Raw genomic sequence first — 20,204 nt, forward strand, 5'->3', positions numbered from 1 at the left:
AAACTCTTACAGAAAAAAATCACATTAAAATAACAACATACAAGCTTTTAATGTAGCTTTTTTTAAATGGTTAATTGTGTGTTTCTATATGTGTTGAAGTTGGAAATAGGGACACCACATTAAGCTACTCTGGTAAGTTGTTCAGCTGCCAAAATAAAAACATCTGAAATACTCCAAATGCAGCTGAAGATTGTGTTTAATATATGAGGTGAGACACAAAAACAACCAGATTGGTAAAAAAATATATATTTATTGATGAATTACAGCATTCTAAACATTGTCACCTTTTATAAACTCCCCCTCCCGATCTCTACACCGCTCCATACGTGTCTTCCATTGATAGAAACAATGCTGGAAGCCTTCTTGCTTGAGGCTCTTCAACAGGCTTGCCGTTTTTGTCTGCACTTCATCCATTGAAGAAAAGTGTGTTCCCTTCAGATCACTTTTGTTTTTCGGGAACAAGCAAAAATCACAAGGAGCTTAATCGGCTGAACAGATAGGATGATCGAGTACATCAATGTTTTTGTCAGTCAAAAACTGCTTTATGGAAAAAGCATTGTCTTGGTGAAGCACCCACCCCCCTCATGACCTGGGCATTGAACATCTTCCACATTTTCTTGTCCTTACATAAAACATTTGTGCCACTCAAAAACTTGTGTGTGAGACAAACTGTTATCACCGTACACTGTGATACAGTTTCTGTGGCCGCTTTGTTCAATTTCACGAGAAATTTGATGTTGATTTGCTGTTTGATTTTTTCACCCGACATTATAGCGGCAACTCGTGTAGCGATTGTTGTGCAAATACTGACAGGGCTATTTACAGGAAATACCTAGCTGGTCGGTGGTTTGAGAGGACGTGTAGGAGGGGATATAGTTCAATGATTCACGTTTGGCCGACCTCCAGATGGTTTTCCAGGAAAGCCCCAAACCCAGCTATTTTTGTGTCTCACCTTGTATATTAATTTCAAGCAAACCTATGTGTTCTGCCCAGTCAGCTAAAGGATATGGAGAAAAGTGAGAAACATAAGTAAAAAAACAAGAAGGGGGAAATACTAGGAGACCTTAACTAATCAAAAGAGCCACACAAAAATTAACCAGAAATCTTACTCCTAAATCTTGGTTAAGAAAGTCAAAGTCTTAATGACAACATAACAAACACATTTCTCAAAATGTTAAGAGAAATATCCACAATCTTGGATGAGTGCATCACAATTTTCAGTCACATGATGGCAGCGGAAGTTATTGCTATTATCAAACTTTACAAATGGAAAAACAGACTCTACAGAATATATTGCTGTAAAAAATAACAATAACATGAAAAATAAACAACACCTCCAATTTCAATTTCAGTTTCAAAAACAGTAATGAAAATGAACTCACTGATAGCCAAAACCCTGAAATCATGACACTATGAAATTGGGTAGCCATTTTGCACAAAGATATGGTTCCTGGTCCCAAATTCATTTCTGGGCAAAGTCTGAGTTCTCCTTTGTGTCCGTGTCTATATTGCCCCATATGAGCAAGTCCAGGAGTGTGCTCTGAAATGGATTTGTGCCTGATTTTGCCTAGATAGTTTCTGCCATCTGTGACACTGTAATTGTATAAGGGACCAGGAAGGCTGTAAATGAAGGTAAGATGCTCAAAGCATAAAATTACAGTTTCGCAAATGCAGTAAGAAGTCAGAAACCAGAAGCCAGCTTGCTCACTTGTACAGTACGAGTTTGTATCAGCTCCACTGGACAATTTGATTATTTAAGATTTCATGGCCCTGAGCTCATGGCAAGCTTTTCTATGTCCGGATGTAAAATAAAGAGGAGCAGGGGGGACCCTGAGCAAATTCTTGTCAGTGACATAGGTTTGATAATACAGTACATGGATAGCTGGGCCTGTGAAACCTTTTTCCATGAGCAGCTCTTTTCTGAGGTTCCCAACAACCACAGGTTGCTTGCATAAACCAGAAAGAATAAGAAATCCTTTTTGATGTGTTTGGAGATAAAAAGATATGCAGCTGTCTATAGAAAAATATTTGACAGCCATACTATATATCTCATTAAATTTTATAAACTTTATGAACTTTTATAAAATTTTATAAAATATTTTAAACATGAAAAAACATGCATAGTTCACTGAGCAGTGATCTCATTCTGTGTGTTGTGTGTGGTTCAAAACATTAAAGGGTCCAGTTTTAAATAGTGAAGTAAAACAAGATTTGTTTGTTACTATTGGCAGAGTTTTTGTGCTCTGAATACCAGAGTAATTGTAGTATTTTTTGTTGCCTAATTTCATGGGGAGTAGCAAACCCAACTGATGATGCTTCATAACAGAAGATCTCATCTCTGAGTGCACAAGCGTTTTCCTATATGTACACTAACTACACTCATGTAAAACTCCCTATACTCATCCACTTACTGTATGTACTGGAACACTACAAGGGCCAGGCATGAGTGAAAAAAGTACACTTTTACCAAAGCTTAAAGATGAAAAAGTGAAGACAAGGATTTAATGTCTTTTACCATTGTGCAGCTGTGCCTTGTCAAGTGGTCCACTCTTCTCATTCCACATCGTGTCGCACTTTCTGCTCACATACAAAATGGAACCTGCATATGTATATTGTACATACTGTATATTTGTGTGTGCTTGTACAGTATGTTTGTATATAGTAAGTATAAAACAGAAAGCTCATTGTTGAATATTTTCATAGGGAAATTTGTGACAGAAGAGAATTAAATTGCTTCATCCATCAAAAACTAAAATCATTTTATTTTCTGAGTTGTTCAATTAAAAACAAATCCCAGCGTCAGCTTATGTTTGCTTATCTTTTGATATCCTTAAAGTGGCAAAGTGTTCAAGACAGGGTGTGAGTGATACTTATTGTAAAGACAGAGTTCAACCTGCAGGTCAGATATTTTATTTGTTCAGTACAAATCTTGACAAAGCCATTTATGAAGCGCAAACATTCAAGCGCCAAAGTAACAAAAAAGTGGATCATTTGAGAATGCAAGGAATGCTAGGTTACTAAGAACATTTTGACAAAAAGGTTTTCGATGACATTTGGATAAAAGAAAATAAGAGAAGGTCACTTAAAATCCAGTGTGTTAGTGTTTCCTTTTGTATAGATTGCATTGTATTATTTTTACAAAAGTGAAAAATTGAAATTTGCATTATGTGCAGAACAATAAAAAGAGTGAAGGCTTAAGAAGAAAGCACAGGTCATCAGAAACATAGCACAGTGGTGGTACAGTTAGGGCCATTGCCTCACTGGTCTCATCTCAAGTTTGATTATGACTTGATTCTTAGCTTATTTCTTGCAGTATTCATTTTTAATGTGATTTCTTAAATTGTACTCTTGTCTGGTAAAGCTGCTATATGAAATTATGAAATAAGCATTATCTGAATAGCTGAAAGGCAGCTTCTGTGTCATATTATTTGTATGTTGCTTCCAACATTGCACAATGTTATCTTCTAGATTTAAAGTTCAATATTATGTTCAAATGGTGTCACTGACTTCTTCAAGTGGACGTATTGAAGCATTCATGCAAACATCCTTTCATTTTAAATTGTACCTTTTCTTTTTTCCTATTTTAATTTGTACCTTTTTTTTTCCTATTTGTTCTTTTTTTTTAAGACTCAGATACTCATATCCTGTTGAGTATAACCAGTATGTTCAACATGAGTCAGGTTACACAGTGTGTTTTAAGTGTTAATGCGGCCTAATTGTATTCCTGTTCATCTTCTTTGACAACAGAGCTCAATAGCTGCTATCATCATACATGTGAAGAGAAAGTCCCTCACAAAAAATAATAATAATATATTTGCCGATTTTGGAATTAAGTATACATTTCCTTCTGCCAACATCACCACCCATTTTTCAAAAGGCACTATAACTACTTGATGAAATACTATCAATATATTCTAAAAATCATTGAAAATGCATGTATACAGATTGAAGTGGAAAGAAGGGTAAGGGGTAACACTGGTACAATATGTCACAGGGCCACAGACCTGGATTGTATTCCTGGCTTGATCTGTTTGTAGTGCACCCTTTCTCCTTATGTCCGCATAGGTTATTCTGGTTTCTTCATTTCCCTCCCTCATCCCAAAGATGTGTGTATGTGAGCATGTGCCATAGATGGATGTCCCATCTAGGACTGATTATAAACATTGCTATTTGGAGAGATATTGGCACCCAGAAATCCCAAAATGAGATAACTAAGATGAGTTTAAAAAGGTACATGAGTGATTCTCTGAAAGTTGTTTTAACATGTGCTACTGCCTCACAGTAAGGAGACCAGGGTTCACACCTAGGATGTTCCCAGTATGTAGTTTGTATGTTCTTCACATGTTCAAAGAAATGCAGGTTAAATGGTATGACAATGCTAAATTGCCCTCTGTGTCTGTGTGTTTGCCCTGTGATGGACTAGTTCCCTGTCCAGGAGATGTTTTTGTCTTTGGCCTAATGCTTGCTGGGATAGGCTCCAACTGACCCATGACCCTGTGGCAGGTGAAGAACATGGATGGATGAATGGAATGTGCAAAGTCTTTCTGTGTCAGTGTGGAATTTCTTTTTGGTACCCCATTTTTTCTGTCAAATCCCCAAGATGTAAGTGAAAAATGGTATAATCTTTCTGTGTAATGGGTGATATTATGCTGATCAAGCATACAATACTATATGTAAAAAAGTACAAGGATGTCCCTTAAAGTAAATAACAAGATGAGAAATCGGAATAAAACTTATCTATTGGATGAGCCCTGTCCTTCTTTCAGGAGGATCATTGGAAAAAGAAACTCATACATAACTTCTCATGCCCATTTAATTCAGTTCAGAGTCATGGGGACAGTAGTAAGAGCTTATCCTGTCAGAATTTAGCAGGAAATATCCCTGGACAGAAGGAAGTTTGTGTAGAGCATGCATACACCCACATTAGGGTTAATTTGAATTAATTAATTAACCTAACCTGCATGTCTTGAGATTGCGGGAAGAACCTCATGAGGAACATGTGCAAACTCCACAGAGTTAATGAACAATTTAGAGTTTGAAAGCAAGATGCTGGATTCTTGAAGTTGTTATACATAGCCACTGCACCTCCCTGGAAGAAACTTGATTTTCCTAATAGACAAGAAGTCCAAGAGACAAGATGACAACAATGATGAGAGTAATGATGAAAGATACTTTATAAAACAGAGGTTAATGGTGTTACAACGTTTCCTGGTATTACACTCACTAAAGGTACTTCTATGTAGGATAAAATTGTCCTTTTTCAGACTTATTAATTTGCTGGGATTTGAGTGAAGACACAGGAGCGCTTCTGTACTATAAACTGGGTCAGACACATTATTTTCCTTTATATTTAAGTTGGCAGTACCTTAAACGCTACAATCTAATCTATCAAGGATGCTTCCTGGGGTCTCCACCTTTTGAAATCAAAAGAGTGTGTCTGGGAGGGGTTGTTGCTTAACTGGAAACAGTCTCTGTTTCATTTCCTGACTGGGATACCTTTTGCATTGAGTTGTCATGTCCTCACAGTGTTTGTATTGGTTTTCTCTTTGGACAGCCACCACTTTAAAAAAATTCGACTGGTGACTCTAAACTCTTTCAGCACTGTAGTTTTTTTTTTTAATTCTGTTGTTCTACTCCCTTCCTCCATTTTTGGTAAATTCAAGCAGATCTGTCAGTGGTTATGTTTAAATCACATTTAGAAACTGATTTCATCCTCTAGCAGCACTGTTTGGGGTAACAAGTGATATGACATTACTGCTTAATGAAGAGTTTATTGTGCTAACTTGCAATATACTGCTAGCGTGCCATCTTATTGTTATCTGCTGAAAGAATTCTCACTCACCTACCACAACATACTGTATAATGTCCTTTTTACCTAAGATTAGAAAAATATTAATTCACTTTACCTAAGATTAGAAAAAAAAATAATTCACTTCATTAGGAACAATTAAAAACATTTTAAGAATCTGGCAGGCAACTGAACTGAATATGATGAACCATTGGTAACATTTTGGATATTTCAGTATCTCTTTCTTTGCTTTCCTGGTTAGGAGAAGGGAAATCTGATTTTTCAAAAAGATAAACTGTAATAACTACAGGACTTACTGACCCTGGTATTAGTTTCATGAAAACAATGAATCTTAGAGATTAATAACCGTCTTTATGAAGTAAGTATATAATGTAATGTATGCACAACTTTTCCAGAGTCTCTCAAAAATCTCTTAATTCACAACTTTACAAGGAAGCATAAAGCACTTCTTTGTTAGCCCCACCACTGAAATATCTTAGCAAAAAGCATCGCAATTCAGTTGAAAAACAATTCATTATACAATACTTGCCTTATACGATGTTGATTTTGTTGGTTATCCAGTGGGATAAATGCATTTGTGTGAAGTAATAAAGTATCTATCTATCTATCTATCTATCTATCTATCTAATATGAAGTAATCGTGAAAACATTGTATTTAATAAATAACTGAACCATCCATCCATCCATTATCCAACCTGCTATTTCCTAACTACATGGTCAAGGGGGTCTGCTGGAGCCAATCCCAGCCAATACAGGGCACAAGGCAGGAAACAAATCCCAGGCAGGGTGCCAGCCCACCGCAGGTAATTGAACCAGAATGTATAAATAAAGAAAAAAGCAACCCTTTTTGCTTATAAGACAGATGCAAAAGAAATTAAACCACATACCAAAAAGGAAAATCACACTTTTCTAAACAAGAGCTTGTTCTTTTTAAAAGTGACAAGAGTGAGGTTGTTTGCTAAGTCACATGGCAGCCTTTCCAGTGCAGTGACAAGAAGTAAAATATGGGATGAGTTAGTGAAGTATCTGCACATCACAACCTATTTTCACTCTCTTTTCAGACATTGAGGATCCGTCAAAACCACTATGGTTTCATTTAAAAATGCAGATATCAGTCTCTATTTTTACTTTTGTCCATACTACCCTTGCATTTTCCACCCTTGATAATGGAAGATTTGCCCTTGAAAGCCACATATACATCTGAAAACGCAGCCTCGTCATTGTTACAAAGACATACAAAAATGCAAATTTTTTAAAAACACAGACTTTAATCACCCTATGATGGGTTTGTGTGTATTATGTGGCCCATCACAGCTGAATCCTGATTCTGTAATTTTTCGCCCTCCATGGGAAAACATATTCTAACATAGTGGGTTGCTTTCCATGGTGATTGTTGTGATGCTTACCTTTTGCATCTAAATTGCGTTTTGTACATTTTGAAAGCTGCATAAATGCAATGCAATACATACATTGCGATAAATCAATCGGTTTTACCACCCCTTGGTTTTCCGCTGATCCGCACATGCCCAGTGTAAGTTAATGTCTACATCATATTTTGGACATTTTAGTGTGAGCAAAGATACTTTCATACATTATTTGAAAACACCAGTATGGATGAAAAATGACATTTTTAAATGAAAACATAGTAGAGTGCATATAGCAAGTCAAGCCAAGTCAAGTTGGGGAGCATGCACTGGTACAGTACGTTGCCGCATTCACTAAACTGCGGCAGACACGCGGTCCAGTCCCACCCTCCAGAAATGACCCTCTATCTGCTGCAGCCAGGTGTTACGTGGGCGACCCCTTGGCCTTGTTCAGCCATTTGGGTCCCCAACAACGAGGATCTTATGAGCCGGATCACCCTCTGGGAAACGTGCCACATGGCTGTAGTGCCATGACTGACGCTCCTTCACAATGCAGGTAATGTGCCTCAATCGGGACTCCATGAGCAACTGCTCATTCGACACAAAGTCAAACCAACAGTACCCAAGGATTTTCTGGAGAGACACAGTACCAAAGGAGTCCAGTCTTCATCTCAGGTCACTGGATAGCGTCCATGTCTCTCAACCATATAGCAAGACAGGAAGCACCAGGCCTCTAAAGACTTGGACCTACGTCCTTTTGCATAGATATCGGGAGCGCCACACACCCCTTTCCAGTGACCTCATGACGCTCCATGCTCTCCCAATCCGTCTACTGACTTCATAGGAAGAGTCACCAGAGACATGAATGTCAATGCCAAGGTAAGTAAACCTCTCAACAAGGTCAACACTCTCTCTGCAAACAGACACACTGCTGATGGCTGTGCCCAAGAGCTCATTAAAGGCCTGGACCTCTTGCATGTAACCTTAGCACCAAATGGACAACCTTTTTATGTAGATAATTATTTAATGTATATAATCAGTAAACGTTTCCACAAATCTTTCATAAAGATAAGCAAACAAACTTCATTATGTATTAAAAATTTCTACACTACTTTGTGCAACTGCATGTTGCATTTATTTTTGAAATATATAGGAAATTACTTAATTAAAAAAAATATGGCTGTAAGATCTGGAAAATTTACATTTCTAGCCTCCATTCCTCCTTCCTTGTCGTCACTGGATGGGGTACGTCTGTTCTACGAGCAGCAGTGTTGTGTAGCATTGTACACACAACTATTACAGTGCAACATAGCTGAAGTGAAAATGATACCCAATGATTTTCAATGCTAGTCAAAGCACTTTTTACACTTTTCCATATTGCCTGCTGCAGGTTTGTCCAGGGATTATTTACTCAGTGTCAATAGATGAGTACGAAGGAGTTACCTACCATTAGTCAGTAGCCATCTACCACAAAGGTTGCTATATCTTCCCTTAGGACACACTGACGAATTGATCCAGATGAAAGCATCATAGGCATTCTCAAGGCTCTTATGTATAAAAAATCCTTCACAATTGCAAATCACTTTTATGTTCAATGCAAAGAATCATGACAACAAGTGGAAATAGACTGCAAGAGGCAGGGTGTATGAATGGTCATCAACTGCAGGCAGTGATTTAAATTAATAAATTAAATGTAAGTGCTGGGTTTGCAAGGTTGCAAACACAGACACAGAATTCAATGATTATTCTTCCGCATTGTTTGTTTTATTGCAGCTGTACATTCACCAATTCACAACCTGTTGCAATATTGAAAAAGTCTCCAACACAGTAAAGCTAGCTGCAACTTTAAAACAGAAATTTTTCAAATCTTTAAAGAATACAGGAATATTATCAAAGTATTAACATGTTATTATTTTTCAATGTACTTCACAGTTTATTTATATAACATAACCCTACCAAGTATTACTGCAATTAATCAAGAAAATTCTTTGTAAACTTTAGTTTTCTTTATTTTTCAAGAATTGTTTATTGTTTTTTATTTAAATTCAGAACTTTGTGCTTTATGTATTTATTTTTTATCTGCTGTTTAATGTCTGACATTACTTTGTAATAAGTGGTATTTATGGAAATGTTTACTATGCATTATTTCATCTTGTATAATTTTTTTCATTTGTGAAAAGTTTTGCTTGCGTTGAAAGCACTATATAAATTAAATGAATTATTATTATTATCATTGTTATCAATAATAATAAGAAGAAGATAAAGAAGAAGAAGAAAAGAATGAGAATTATCATGAAGCAAATTTAATGTGCTCTGTCTGATATTTAATGTCTGTAGCAAAGGTTGTTGCAAAGTTTAGCCAGTTTAAGAAGCACCTTAATCTTTAAATAAATACACCTTCCAAAATATTTTTTTTAGATTTTACTTATTTCATTCACTTTGTAATGGTGGCCAACCACATATCCACATGTCATCCAGTCGAATGCTCACAACATGCCAAACGCATAGTTTTTTGCTAAAATATTCTTAACTATATCTAGTCTTGCACCCATTTACAGTCAACTCAGTTAAGGCTGTTCATACACATGGCTGAGGGTCATAAGAAAACAATAGATTAATAATATTCTAGAAGCTGCCAAAACCAGCTGCAGAGGTGACAAAGGCTGAAAAAGCTGTGTGTCTTTTGTTCGTCACATACTTGTAGCACTCCTGCCAGCTAAAGAATGATACACTCTGCACAGCAGTAAGAGAAGTGGTGGTGGATCTGCAGAGGCAGAAGCCTTTCAGCTGTCTGTTATCCTGTACCGATGCTACAACCAACAAATGGCCACAAACTAGCAATAAGCAAAAAAAAATATTACACTCTCAGAGTTCCAGTCTTCAGGACACTGATTGCTCATGCCACACAGCATTTTTTTTTTAATTTGTGCTTCATGCAGGTGGCACATCTTTTTTGTTTATGCACTGCACAGATGGTCTGCACTTTTTTCTTCGTAGAATAAATAAATAAGCAAATAGATACATCAAAAGAAAATAATTCCTGACATACCAGATCTAGAGGACTTTTTAATGGCACCATAAACACATACTGTTAGGTCCATAAATATTTGGACAGAGACAACTTTTTTCTAATTTTGGTTCTGTACATTACCACAATGAATTTTAAATGAAACAACTCAGATGCAGTTGAAGTGCAGACTTTCAGCTTCAATTCAGTGGGTTGAACAAAAAGATTGCATAAAAATGTGAGGCAACTAAAGCATTTTTTTAGCACAATCCCTTCATTTCAGGGGCTCAAAAGTAATTGGACAATTGACTCAAAGGCTATTTCATGGGGCAGGGGCCTCATGCATAACGCCGTGCGTAGAATTTGCACTATAACATGACATAAGCACAAAGGCCGAAATGTGCTTACGCACAGAAAAATCTAGATGCAGGAATCTGTGCGTACTCCAACTTCCACGTTCTTCCAATCCATAAATCCCGGTCAGCGTGAAAAGTAACGCTCGTGCACGCACCTTCTGTCTCGCCCCCAACTCCTCCCAGAATTATGCCTCTATGAATATGCAAATCAATATAAATCGCCCTTAAGCTCAGCCTTCTGTGAAAAGACAATGAGAAAAGCACGGGGGAAAATATAAGAATTTCAGCGAATACCAAGTGGAGGCAAAGGAAAAGCATACTATTTGTTGATTTAAACAGTGGTATAATTAACAAAAGGAAGATGATCGAGTGACATAGCATGTCGGAGAAACTCGAAAGCTCAAGTTCACAAAGTTGCGCAATGCCAAAATAAAAAAGAAGTCACATATCAAAGTCGCAGTGAAAAGGCGAGTTATAGTCCACCGTCTGAGCTTATTAGGGTACAGACAAAAAATAGGCACACAGTGGGAAAAAAAGCACGAAATGTCAACTTTAATCTCGAAATTTCCACTTTAATCACGTAGATTATTTTGTCATTAAAGTACAACATCATAAACTTCATCTTAAAATCATTTAATTTACTAGTTTCTCAAATCCCATTGTAACTAAAGTAGCATGTTAAATGCTTTGTGTTGTATTTGATCTTCTATGCGCTCTATGTGTGTGAATCACATCCGACAAGGCACAGAATCCATTACATTCGTGATATTACAGCTCTCTGAATAATTAAAATACTGAGATGTATACGTGGTATCATTTTCATGATGATTGGAATGAAAGCATGTCATTAAACATGGAAACATGATGGTGCAGTGATTGTTCATGTCTCACACAAGATGCTGCTGCACCTTGCACGACCTTCGATGAAATAATTTATTGTAGCAGTACTGTCTCTTTCAAACGTACTAACCTTCAATTCCTTTCCTTACTTTTCTTTCCCCAAATACCCAATCGCCACACAATCAGCTCTGTAATAGACGTTAAGCCATCTGTAAGCTTACAACGACGATTTTTCAGAACTTTAAAGGAACATTGAAATATCTTCATAGTACTTGTTTAATTATTCTATCCATCTATCCTTCCAGTGTTGCGCCAGCCTCAGCAAATATACAGCACAAGGCAGGAACAATACGTGAACTTGCTAGCGCTGCAGCACCGTGTCTTCACATGTTTAATTATTAACAATACAGATTATTTAAATGAAGTTAAAGTTTTATCTGTATAATATAATTAACATATTTTGCTGCATTTCATCTTACAAATGATACCATCATCATATGTAAATACGCGCTTTATAAAGTGGCGCAGGTTGTGCAATATTATAACTGTAGTGCAAGTTTACAGTGGGGTAATTGTACTTATAAGTACAAACAGTTCTACAAGGAGCAATTGATTGAGTGCGTTTATAGTTCTTGGTATGAAACTGTTTCTGAACTGCGAGGTCCGTACAGGAAAGGCTTTGAAACATTTTGCCATGGCTGAGGCAGCGTGTGCTTGATGCTGTATACCAATAATTCTCTTTCCAATCAGCTGCTACTGTGATTCCCCACTCAGATAGAGTGATATAAATACTCCGAGTGGTGCAGTGAGACTAATATGGAAAAAGATGATCCGCTGTGGCAACCCTTAAAGGGAGTAGCTGAAAGAAGAAAAAGAAGAAAAAGAAGATGGTGCAGTGAGAGTAACAATTCTAAAGCAGTTATGGTATTTGGAATACTATGGCTATTCCCTGGACCATTATATTGTTACAAGTTAATTACAATCAGATGCATTACACTACTCAACAATATGTGGTTAGTTTCAGTGTATTTATAAAGCTGCGTCAGGAAAATAAAGAGTAACCACACAGGAACAGTAGCAGTACTTTGACGCTGGGTGCTGCCAGTCTGCAAAACAGGTACAGTGGAAAAGTACAGGTCTGAGGTACAGTGGAAAAGTGTGTGGCTTTACGCCAAGTGTAAGTTTTATACATCGCGATTTGAACGTGGAAACGTTCTTACACAGCATTTCTGTGTGTACGCACTATTTATGCATGAGGTCCCAGGTGTGGGCAAGTCCGTCATTATGTCGTCATCAATTAAGCAGATAAAAGGCCTGGAGTTGATTTGAGGTGTGGTACTTGCATGTGGAAGGTTTTGCTGTGAACAGACAACATGTGGTCAAAGGAGTTCTCCATGCAGGTGAAAGAAGCCATCCTTAAGCTGCGAAAACAGAAAAAACCCATCCGAGAAATTGCTACAATATTACGAGTGGCAAAATCTACAGTTTGGTACATCCTGAGAAAGAAAGCAAGCACTGGTGAACTCAGCAACGCAAAAAGACCTGGATGTCCACGGAAGACAACAGTCGTGGATGATCGCAGAATCATTTCCATGGTGAAGAGAAACCACTTCACAACAGCCAACCAAGTGAACAACACTCTCCAGGGGGTAGGCGTATCGATATCCAAGTCTACCATAAAGAGAAGACTGCATGAAAGTAAATACAGAGGGTGCACTGCAAGGTGCAAGCCACTCATAAGCCTCAAGAATAGAAAGGCTAGATTGGACTTTGCTAAAGAACATCTAAAAAAAACAGCACAGTTCTGGAAAAACATTCTTTGGACAGATGAAACCAAGATCAACTTCTACCAGAATGATGGCAAGAAAAAAGTATGGAGAAGGCTTGGAACAGCTCATTATCCAAAGCATACCACATCATCTGTAAAACACAGTGGAGGCAGTGTGATGGCTTGGGCGTGCATGGTTACCAGTGGCACTGGGACACTAGTGTTTATTGATGATGTGACACAGGACAGAAGCAGCCGAATGAATTTTGAGGTGTTCAGAGACATACTTCCTGCTCAAATCCAGCTAAATGCAGTCAAATTGATTGGGCGGCGTTTCATGATACAGATGGACAATGACCCAAAACATACAGCCAAAGCAACCCAGGAGTTTATTAAAGCAAAGAAGTGGAAAATTCTTGAATGGATGAGTCAGTCACCTGATCTTAACCCAATTGAGCATGCATTTCACTTGCTGAAGACTAAACTTCGGACAGAAAGACTCACAAACAAACAGCAACTGAAAGCCGCTGCAGTAAAGGCCTGGCAGAGCATTAAAAAAGAGGAAACCCAGCATCTGGTGATGTCCATGAGTTTAAGACTTCAGGCTGTCATTGCCAGCAAAGGGTTTTCAACCAAGTATTAGAAATGAACATTTTATTTCCAGTTATTTCATTTGTCCAATTACTTTTGAGCCCCTGAAATAAAGGGAATGTGTTAAAAAAATGCTTTAGATGCCTTTTATGCAATCTTTTTGTTCAACCCACTAAATTAAAGCTGAAAGTCTGCACTTCAACTGCATCTGAGTTGTTTCATTTAAAATTCATTGTGGTAATGTACAGAACCAAAATTAGAAAAAAGTTGTCTCTGTCCAAATATTTATGGACCTAACTGTATGGCCCTTCATGGTTTGTTTTGATTGAAGCTGCTCCACATAGCTAATTCTTACTCATTCGTCCCGCATCGCCTTTCTGTGCCACTAAGACTCTAATATCAGTTTGTGCTACTCCATACCAGAAGTTAAAGTCTGTGTTCCAGTGACTCACACCAGACCCACAGAGCCTCAGTTTCAATGACCTGTATACTTTGTGAGTAAAACACGGCCAATTTGACATTCGATCAAATGGCCTGTCCCAAATGGAGCTGTAAGCTGGTGCATGACTGTACTTTGGAGATGATCAATGGACATCATAAACAGGAAAGTAAAGCCTTATGGGAGTCACTTTTTGAATTGAAGATCCACCACTGCCCATTATTCATTGGACAAGAGTTCTCTCTCCATTTCATTCATTCATTTTGTCAAAATGTGCAGTGATCATTCTGAAAGTATAACAACATTCTGAAAGTCTTTAACAGTATTTTAGCAAAAAGCATGCGTTTTGCATGTTTTGCGTATATGACTAGATAATTGGTAATGTGGATTATGGAGCCACGAGTAGCGCAACTTTTTTTATTCTTTTTGCCATGGACGTTTTTAACATTTGTATAATAATTGTCATTGCACAGCATTGGTCACCTTGGTGTTTTATACAAAGTATATTATAAACCTTTTTCTTTCCGTTCCGCATGAAAACATGGGATTCAAATTTTTCCTCGGCCACTACTAAAAAGTACGAGACAGAAACATGAAAATTATGAAGGATTTAATGTGTTACTTTACTTACAAAGTGTTTTGAGAAACACTCAAACACTAAATTAACAATCGATCACAAGAAGAGTTATGATATTCTTAGCGTTGTGATGCTTTCGGGAAGCACACTCCGTAGCACATGCGTCAAAATATAACCTTCTAAGCCTACTGCTATATTTTCTGATCTGACTCTTTTACACCGGGTTCTGCTTACACTGTTTGGTCATCTCTTCCTGTCAGTCTGCACTCATTTACTATCAGTTCAGCTTTACTTACAGACTCTTCCATGTTTACTTCCTTGTAATTCATACTTTACTGAATAATGTTATTTATTTTGTTTGAATCTGTACTCTGTTAATTTTTTAAACCAGCAAATGTTGTGTTCTGAGAAGGTCTCTGTATAAAGTAAAGATTATTTGATTGATTGATGGATTAACTGATGGATCAATAGACTGATTCTAGTGTCGACTTTCATACTTGCATTTTCTTGGTTGAGTAGCAAAAGTAGCAAAGTGGAAAATTCTCAGGCTATAACTTCTAATATGGTAAGAACATGTGTTAATACTAGCGAATCAAATATCATTAAATTAATTGTAATCCTTTCACACAAAGGATAATGGATATAGTCATTTGGCATATTTTGTATGTGCCAAACCAGCGACCTCGGGTGTCTATTTACATACACACTGTATAATTTTGCCATTTTAACATTCCCACACTTATCCTTCAGGTATCCATGCAAAGTAATCCAAGTTTGACAAAACATAATGAAATATTTAGTCTTAAGCATACAAAGCAAAGTGAAACTGTTTATTGCATCTTCTGAGTGAAATAAAAAAAAAAGTCACTTAGTCCACTGCGGCCTTTGCTGGCTCATTTAAATGGAGGCGAGATGTAAATGACACAATAAATATATGATGCTGTCTTTAGTAAATCAATTCAATAGCTTTTTTCACATTAGAAAATTTAATGAAGTACCATCAGCTTTTTATGCCTTTTAGGTCTCAGTGAGTGACCACTTTGTAGTTCCTCAGAAGAGGTGACAGAGTGGTTTACTTCACTAAATCTTCCTCTTGCCACCATAAAAAAGAAGCAGTCCCCTTTATTCATGGGGTTACTTACTAGATCTGGATTTATTACTCTGCATTATTTAACAAAAGACATTTGTAGAACACGTGAAGGCATATTTATTTCTTTTCTTTTAGGTAACAGGGATTAACACTGAAGCCAAAGAGCTCTAGTGAAATATGGCTGGAAGCGCCTGCCTAATCAAAAGAGCAAAAGAAATGGATGAAACAGAGAAACGAAGATGCAGAGGCAAAGGAAAACTGGAGGAAGACTCTTGTCCAGGAGCATTCTCATTTGAGTCAGTGGGTATGTTATGGGAAAAGTATGTTAACATGTGACAAGTCACTGTCGCCTGGGAAAGATGCCATGGCCCACACCTCCTCCTCCTCCTCCTTCTGCTTCTCCCTGGAGTCAGGAAGCGATTTCAACAGCCTGAGCAGCCAAAGGCTAAACTCGGGTCAAGAAGATGAATCTCTAGCGCATCCATCACTGAGCAGGCCAGCTTCAAGGTTGGCCCAAGGGGCAGAGGTCAAAGGTCCCTTGCAATACTCTGCATTATTGTGTGCTCCCTTTGAAGCATCTGCGCATCAGGTAGAAATGTCACTATGGAGTCTTTACTGTTTCTGAATAGGGAAGGAGCAAGCATTCACTCCTTGGGTGTAACCCTGCTGTTCTAAATATGAATCTAACACTATGTAACATTTGAGATTTTTAAATACCTGACAGAAAGTTTACGGGCATGTATTATGACAGTAGACAGGAAATAGATTAGGGAAAAATGAATGGATTTCTGTTGTTCCTGAGGGTACAAATAAAATGAGATGAGATCCATTTTCTGAAACAGCTTTATCATTAAACAGGACTTGTTGCAAGGAGCTGGCAGAATTAGGTGTTAGCCAGGAACCAACCCAAGTGGAACAGCAGTCCATCAGAAGTCATATGTCCACACATATGTGGGGGGACTCAATCAATAGCATAGGCCGACTAGGCAACTTGCTATTACAGGCCTACTGTCTTGTTAATCTGTCCACCGAGTGAGATCATGTTGACTTGATCGAGTGTGTATTTCTGACATTTATCCTACAATCATGAGCATGACTTTGGCAATTTTTTTTCTCCAAGTTGAAAAGAGTATGGCTGGCCATATCAGACATTATGGCAACGATGATCCTGTTTTTCGATATTGAAAGACTTGTTAAAAAAGAGTTTGTTCCAAATGAACAGACTGTTAATCAGCAACATTACACTGAACTGCTTAGACATCAGGAAAAAACATCTAGAGCAGTTACGAATACAAAACTGTATTTTGCTCTGTGAAAGTGAACCTGCACACACCACGTATCAGTCAAGGAGTTTTCAACCAAGAAAAAAGTGATTGTTGCTCTGCACCACCGAAACGGGCAGATCTCATTCTCTGTGACTTTTTTTTGATCCCAAAATTAAAATTGAGACTGAAGGAAAGATGATTTGCTACCATGGAAGAAATCCAGGAAAGAATGGCAGGATATGCTAGATAAGTACAGGAAATGTTTCCAAGAATGGAAGAAGCACAGGGACAAGTGTATCACATCTCATGGGGAGTATTTTGAAGGTGATTAAAGGGGAATTGCTGTAAGTTTTATAATAAAAGTTTTTTTTTTTATAATTTTGGGAATTTATGTTACATTTAACAAGAAATGAACCAACAACCATCTTGAATGAAGTGGGTATCCACTCAAAACTGAGGTGGACCAAAGAACTATTCTCCACATGCCTGCTTTGCAGTTTGTATAGGAACATTTCCAGTACTGCTAACTTAAATAATGTGTCTGGACCAGTTTAAAATACAGAAGCCCTCCATTTTATCTGCCCAAACCTGTAGCACCCCCCAGCAGTATGTTTAAACAGGCAGATGTGATGGACCAGTTAAATGCCTCCCTGGGTACTCATACAACCACCAAGGCTCTTACCTTTAGCTCATTAATGTAACCATACATGTGGGCCTATGAGTATTTGCTGCCATTTGAGAATCAAAGGAATATGGCTACTGTCATAAATTAGGCTATGATATTTACTGCTGTTAAACCTGGCACCTAGCACTGTAAGACTACACCATCCACCCAGGGGTTCTTGGAAAATGAGGAAAACCAAGAGGGGTATTGTAAAGTACTGGAAAGCACTAAAAAGACACACTGGTTAACATACCAAAGCCGGAAGGTAATGTTATTTGATTTTTCTCTAGAGGCTCTTTTTTTTGTTATAATAGATCAGCAAAACTGCCATATTTAAAATTATATATAAAAATCCTAATATCCACCATCAAATTTTATTAGCTATACAAGCTTTTCTATCAATAATTCAGCAGCAAAAAACATTAAATTGTTTAGCATACAGATTTATATTTATTCTTATCACTTACCATAATAGAGGACAAATGGAGAGGCATATTGAGATGCCTTCTGTGTAGTTTAAATGCTAAAAAAGAGCTCAAAGGAGGTGAGCTTGACAAAAGAAAGGCATTTCCCATCTAAAGTCCCTTCTTCAGGCAAGATGTAATGAAGAAGGGGCCTGAGTTGCCTTGAAAGCTTGAATATTGTAATCTTTCTAGTTAGTCAATAAAATGTGTCAGTTTGCTTAACTTCTCACCACATCCATAATGGCTAACAGGGTACAACACCCAAGTACTACAGACTAAAATCAAAATAGTCAGTTGTGTAAAAGTAGTTTTCCTCTGGTTCAGTTGACTAAGACATTTGTTTTTTTTTCACTGTGTGAAGTGGAGTACAGAACCCGAGTTCAAAGGTGCCAGCCAACAAACAAATCAAACCTTGCTATGAATGTATGAATGTTCTCCCTCTGTTGGCATTGGGTTTATCTCACAATCTAAGTATACACACTTAGAAGGATCACCAGCACACTATTGGGTTGCTGTGGTTGAGTGTGCATGGCTGAGCCTCACAACCGATTTGTGTCCCTTCCAGGGCAGATTCCTGCCTTGTAAATGTTTCTCCTAGGATTGGCTGTGCACTGGAAAAAAATGGGGTACAAAAATACACTGTATGAATGTGTGTAAGATAAGGTATAATATAAAGCAAAAGAAAAAAATCAAGCCTATTTATGACATGTGGCAGCGAGAGGCTCCCAAAATCTTTATTGAGTGCCTCATTAATCATTTTTATAGTTATTAAAGTTCACCATATGCTTTGTGACCACGTTTTCATAAATCACAATCTTTTAAATAAGAAGAACTTACAATATTTCTGATCTATTTATCAAGTAAATAATCTTTGATGTTATTAGACTGAACACTGCAGTTAAAGTGTACAACACATTCTATCTCTCTAAACTGAACATTTTAAGGATAGACTTGATTTGGTAAGGAAAGCTTCATGAGGAATGTGACAAAACCAAATGTAATATGCCACATCATCACTATACCCAATAAATATATAAAATAGGCCTAAAATTACAATGTCAGTTACACTTGTATCCCATAAAGTAAAAATTAAAATTGGAAGTTGTCAGTTATAGAACTATCAGTAAGGCTCGGGGGTATCAAATTTTTACTGACCAAAGTGATTGCCTTGAAAAGAAACTACTGAGATGACAAATAGACCTTGTTTTTCATGACCTTTAACATTTTCCCGATGGTAGTAACTTAAGGAGGTGTATCCCTGGTGAGTGAGAGCTTTGATTAGATTGCCTGCCTGTTTTCTGGCTCAGAATGCGTTTAGTACCTAAAGAGTTTGGAGTTTCAGAGCTAAAATGTTTCCTAGTTTCTGAACAACTTGTTGTAGTTTGTTTTGAATCAACAAAAGCCTTCTTAAACCAAACAGTTATGGAGGAAGTAAAGGTGTTTTTACTGGTAGCCTATGAAACTGTTGTGTGCACTAGAAACTAGATTTTTACTTTGACAAAAGAACAATATTTGCTGTTGAGCCTTCTTTGTGAGGCATATGATGCTTTCATTTACATTGTAGAATGTGAAAAATGATTCTGTCCATGAATTTAAATGATTCATCTTACAGTTATAACTAGGGGTTCACAATGATGGGTGTTTCTCCAGAAATTAAGTCAATTCATTTTTATTTTTCATATTACTTTCATAGACTGCATTATCAAAAGGAGCCTTAAAAAAGATGCATATCAAAGTAACCAGTTATCTTTTCAATATAATTAAAAAACAAGAAATAAATGTAGTAGTTCATAACTAAAAGATAAGCTGCAATGGACTGGCACCCTGTCCTGTTTGGGTGATGTTCATGCCCCAGTACAATGCCCTGGATAAAGTGGTTAAGAAACCAAAAGGATGTATGGATAATTAAAGATGAAGTTATGGCTATACAGACGTAGATTAACAATACCAGATGATAATTTAGTGCAATA

General features: G+C 37.3%; 1 protein-coding gene and 1 long non-coding RNA gene across 10 annotated transcripts in view; one reads left to right on the forward strand and one right to left on the reverse strand.

Moving 5' to 3' along the window:
* The window catches only part of mecom (MDS1 and EVI1 complex locus), a 546,819-nt gene that overhangs the window by 186,660 nt on the left and 339,955 nt on the right, over nucleotides 1–20,204 (reverse strand). The gene's annotated exons all lie outside the window — the stretch shown is intronic.
* LOC120533045 overlaps nucleotides 1–20,204 on the forward strand; it is a 163,874-nt gene that overhangs the window by 80,443 nt on the left and 63,227 nt on the right. The window contains exon 2 of the long non-coding RNA XR_005634426.1: nucleotides 15,977–16,145. This is a non-coding gene — a long non-coding RNA (uncharacterized LOC120533045). The remainder of the gene's footprint in view (nucleotides 1–15,976; nucleotides 16,146–20,204) is intronic.

Source organism: Polypterus senegalus, chromosome 1 (genome assembly GCF_016835505.1).
Source record: "Polypterus senegalus isolate Bchr_013 chromosome 1, ASM1683550v1, whole genome shotgun sequence".
Lineage (NCBI taxonomy): Eukaryota > Metazoa > Chordata > Cladistia > Polypteriformes > Polypteridae > Polypterus > Polypterus senegalus.